The following is a 5,000-nucleotide window of genomic DNA, read 5'->3' on the forward strand; positions in this document are numbered from 1 at the left end:
GCACCCGCAGACGAAGCACGGCCAGAGGCCGCCGGATGCCGCCCATGGCGGGCGCACACACTCTTCTGACACCTTCGTAGCACCAAAGTGCTGCTTTTTGGGATTCGCCACCCGGAGGTGGAGCGCGGACAAAGCTACCGCGCCGGAGCGAGCAGGAGCCTCGCTCCGAGTGTGCACCCGCAGACGAAGCACGGCCAGAGGCCGCCGGATGCCGCCCATGGCGAGCGCACACACTTTGCGGACACCTCGGATTGGCCACCCGGAGGTGGAGAGCGACCCGCAGACGAAGCACGGCCAGGGGCCGCCGGATGCCGCCCATGGCGGGCGCTCTCGCTCCTCGGACAGCTCCATCGGCGCAGCATGGCGCTCGCGGTCGTCATTACCCGCTGGCGAGGCGCGGCCAGGGCCGCCAGGCGTCGCCTATCGCGTGCGCAAACTCCCAGCAAGCACCAACGTGCTCCTTTGGATGTTGTCATCCGGAGGTGATAGCGCGGCCCGGGCCGCCTGACGCGGCCCATCGCGGGCGCTCCTCGTCGGACACCTGCGTCACACAGCCTGGGTGCCAGCTGTGGAGTGACACTTGGAGAAAAAGAAGCACAAGTCACTCATATCAAAGTTCCCGTTCCCTTTTGTTTGTGTCACGCTTGGAAATGCTTGAGAGGTGACACTTTGTCAAAATTGCAGCTGGTGTCTCATCATCATCATCACCGCTGCTCATCAGCCTTCCTTGGATGCCTGCCATGCACGCGGCCCAACGGGGCACTCAGATGGGGTGGGCAGCCCGGACCGCCTTGCGCGGCCCAACACGGGCGCCCAGGGGGACGCGGAAACCCGTTTTAGAAAATAACCTCCAGGGGTTTTCCAAGAGCGGCACAGCCCCAGCTCACGTCCGTGTTTCAGTGCGTCAAAAGCGGATTCAAAAGTGTGCTTTTCTCGGTACTTCCCCTGGAGGTCAGTGTTTCTAAAAACTGGGTTTCCGAAATCGTGCTGGAGGTGTTTTGGTCAACCAGGAAAAATGGCATTTACGGGAGAGGGTAAAGTATACCCCCCCCCCCCCCTCTCGGCTGATTTACCCTCTCCCGTAAACGCGTTTTTTCCTGGTCGACCAAAACACTCATTGACTCCCATTCATTTGACACTTTGTCATTTTTTCAGCACTTTTTTCACGCATTGGGTACTCCGCCCATTGACTCCCATTCATTTGACACTTTGTCGTTTTTCCAGACCTTTTTTCACGCATTGGGTACTCCGCCCATTCACTCCCATTCATTTGACACTTTGTCGTTTTTTCAGCACTTTTTTCGCGCATTGGGTACTCCGCCCCATTCACTCCCATTCATTTCACACTTAGAAAAATCATCCGAGCGGCTCTCCACGCATTTTATAGCCGCTTTGGGGCTCCAGCCGCCTCGGCCTTCATTTCTGACTAGGCTCGTGTGGACTTTGTCGTTTTTTCAGCACTTTTTTCGCGCATTGGGTACTCCGCCCCATTCACTCCCATTCATTTCACACTTTGAAAAATCATCCGAGCGGCTCTCCACGCATTTTATAGCCGCTTTGGGGCTCCAGCCGCCTCGGCCTTCATTTCTGACTAGGCTCGTGTGGACTTTGTCGTTTTTTCAGCACTTTTTTCGCGCATTGGGTACTCCGCCCCATTCACTCCCATTCATTTGACACTTTGAAAAATCATCCGAGCGGCTCTCCACGCATTTTATAGCCGCTTTGGGGCTCCAGCCGCCTCGGACTGCATTTCTGACTAGGCTCGTGTGGACTTTGTCGTTTTTTCAGCACTTTTTTTACACATTGGGTACTCTGCCCCATTCACTCCCATTCATTTGACACTTTGAAAAATCATCCGAGCGGCTCTCCACGCGTTTTATAGCCGCTTTGGGGCTCCAGCCGCCTCGGACTGCATTTCTGACTAGGCTCGTGTGGACTTTGTCGTTTTTTCAGCACTTTTTTTACACATTGGGTACTCTGCCCCATTCACTCCCATTCATTTGACACTTTGAAAAATCATCCGAGCGGCTCTCCACGCGTTTTATAGCCGCTTTCAGACTCCTGCCGCCTCGCCTGCACTTCCGCCTCGGTCCGTTAGGATTTAGGCCTTTTTTCAGCACTTTTTCTCCGTTCCTCCGGGGCGACAGCGGCTCTCCACGCATTTTATAGCCGTTTTCAGACTCCTGCCGCCTCGCCTGCACTTCCGCCTCGGTCCGTTAGGATTTAGGCCTTTTTTCAGCACTTTTTCTCCGTTCCTCCGGGGCGACAGCGGCTCTCCACGCATTTTATAGCCGTTTTCAGACTCCTGCCGCCTCGCCTGCACTTCCGCCTCGGTCCGTTAGGATTTAGGCCTTTTTTCAGCACTTTTTCTCCGTTTCTCCGGGGCGACAGCGGCTCTCCACGCATTTTATAGCCGTTTTCAGACTCCTGCCGCCTCGCCTGCACTTCCGCCTAGGTCCGTTAGGATTTAGGCCTTTTTTCAGCACTTTTTCTCCGTTTCTCCGGGGCGACAGCGGCTCTCCACGCTTTTTATAGCGGTTTTCAGACTCCTGCCGCCTCGCCTGCACTTCCGCCTAGGTCCGTTAGGACGTGGGCCTTTTTTCAGCACTTTTTCTCCGTTTCTCCGGGGCGACAGCGGCTCTCCACGCGTTTTATAGCCGCTTTGGGGCTCCAGCCGCCTCGGACTGCATTTCTGACTAGGCTCGTGTGGACTTTGTCGTTTTTTCAGCACTTTTTTTACACATTGGGTACTCTGCCCCATTCACTCCCATTCATTTGACACTTTGAAAAATCATCCGAGCGGCTCTCCACGCGTTTTATAGCCGCTTTCAGACTCCTGCCGCCTCGCCTGCACTTCCGCCTCGGTCCGTTAGGATTTAGGCCTTTTTTCAGCACTTTTTCTCCGTTCCTCCGGGGCGACAGCGGCTCTCCACGCATTTTATAGCCGTTTTCAGACTCCTGCCGCCTCGCCTGCACTTCCGCCTCGGTCCGTTAGGATTTAGGCCTTTTTTCAGCACTTTTTCTCCGTTCCTCCGGGGCGACAGCGGCTCTCCACGCATTTTATAGCCGTTTTCAGACTCCTGCCGCCTCGCCTGCACTTCCGCCTCGGTCCGTTAGGATTTAGGCCTTTTTTCAGCACTTTTTCTCCGTTTCTCCGGGGCGACAGCGGCTCTCCACGCATTTTATAGCCGTTTTCAGACTCCTGCCGCCTCGCCTGCACTTCCGCCTAGGTCCGTTAGGATTTAGGCCTTTTTTCAGCACTTTTTCTCCGTTTCTCCGGGGCGACAGCGGCTCTCCACGCTTTTTATAGCGGTTTTCAGACTCCTGCCGCCTCGCCTGCACTTCCGCCTAGGTCCGTTAGGACGTGGGCCTTTTTTCAGCACTTTTTCTCCGTTTCTCCGGGGCGACAGCGGCTCTCCACGCTTTTTATAGCCGCTTTGGGGCTCCAGCCGCCTCGGCCTGCATTTCTGACTAGGCTCGTGTGGACTTTTTCAGCACTTTTTTTGTGCATTGGGTACTCTCGCCCATTGACTCCCATTCATTTGACACTTTGTCATATTTTCAGCACTTTTTTTGTGCATTGGGTACTCTCGCCCATTGACTCCCATTCATTTGACACTTTGTCATATTTTCAGCACTTTTTTGGTGCATTGGGTACTCTCGCCCATTGCCTCCCATTCATTTGACACTTTGTCATATTTTCAGCACTTTTTTGGCGCATTGGGTACTCTCGCCCATTGCCTCCCATTCATTTGACACTTTGTCATATTTTCAGCACTTTTTTGGCGCATTGGGTACTCTCGCCCATTGCCTCCCATTCATTTGACACTTTGTCATATTTTCAGCACTTTTTTGGCGCATTGGGTACTCTCGCCCATTGACTTCAATGCATTTACTGCAACTCCTGCCTGTGTCCGCCAGAGGGCGTCTGGCTTAACAGCGGCTCTCCACGCTATTTCTATCCGCTTTGAGGCTCCAGGCAGCTCGGCCTGGGTTTCTGAATTTCTCCCTTGACACTTTGTTACTTTTTCACCTTTTTTCTCATTTCATCCAGGGACACAGCGGCTCTCCACAGACTTTCCCGCGGCCCCTGGGCTCCAGGACCCTAGGCATGGGTTTCTGCCTAGCTCCCTTGACACTTTGCCATTTTTTCACCCTTTTTCTCAATTCATCCAGGGACACAGCGGCTCTCACAGACTTTAGAACCGCCCCTGGGCTCCAGGACCCTAGGCATGGGTTTCTGCCTAGCTCCCTTGACACTTTGCCATTTTTTCACCTTTTTTCTCATTTCATCCAGGGACACAGCGGCACTCCACAGACTTTACAGCCGCCCCTGGGCTCCAGGCAGCTCGGCCTGAGTTTCTGAATTTCTCCCTTGACACTTTGCCATTTTTTCACCCTTTTTCTCATTTCATCCAGGGACACAGCGGCTCTCACAGACTTTAGAACCGCCCCTGGGCTCCAGGACGCAAGGCATGGCTTACTCTCGCCCATTGACTTCAATGCATTTACTGCAACTCCTGCCTGTGTCCGCCAGAGGGCGTCTGGCTTAACAGCGGCTCTCCACGCTATTTCTATCCGCTTTGAGGCTCCAGGCAGCTCGGCCTGAGTTTCTGAATTTCTCCCTTGACACTTTGCCATTTTTTCACCTTTTTTCTCATTTCATCCAGGGACACAGCGGCTCTCCACAGACTTTGCAGCCGCCCCCGGGCTCCAGGCAGCTCGTCCTGGGTTTCTGAATTTCTCCCTTGACACTTTGCCATTTTTTCACCTTTTTTCTCATTTCATCCAGGGACACAGCGGCTCTCCACAGACTTTGCAGCCGCCCCTGGGCTCCAGGCAGCTCGGCCTGAGTTTCTGAATTTCTCCCTTGACACTTTGCCATTTTTTCACCTTTTTTCTCATTTCATCCAGGGACACAGCGGCTCTCCACAGACTTTCCCGCGGCCCCTGGGCTCCAGGACCCTAGGCATGGGTTTCTGCCTAGCTCCCTTGACACT

Source organism: Dunckerocampus dactyliophorus, unplaced genomic scaffold (genome assembly GCF_027744805.1).
Source record: "Dunckerocampus dactyliophorus isolate RoL2022-P2 unplaced genomic scaffold, RoL_Ddac_1.1 HiC_scaffold_37, whole genome shotgun sequence".
NCBI classification, from domain to species: domain Eukaryota; kingdom Metazoa; phylum Chordata; class Actinopteri; order Syngnathiformes; family Syngnathidae; genus Dunckerocampus; species Dunckerocampus dactyliophorus.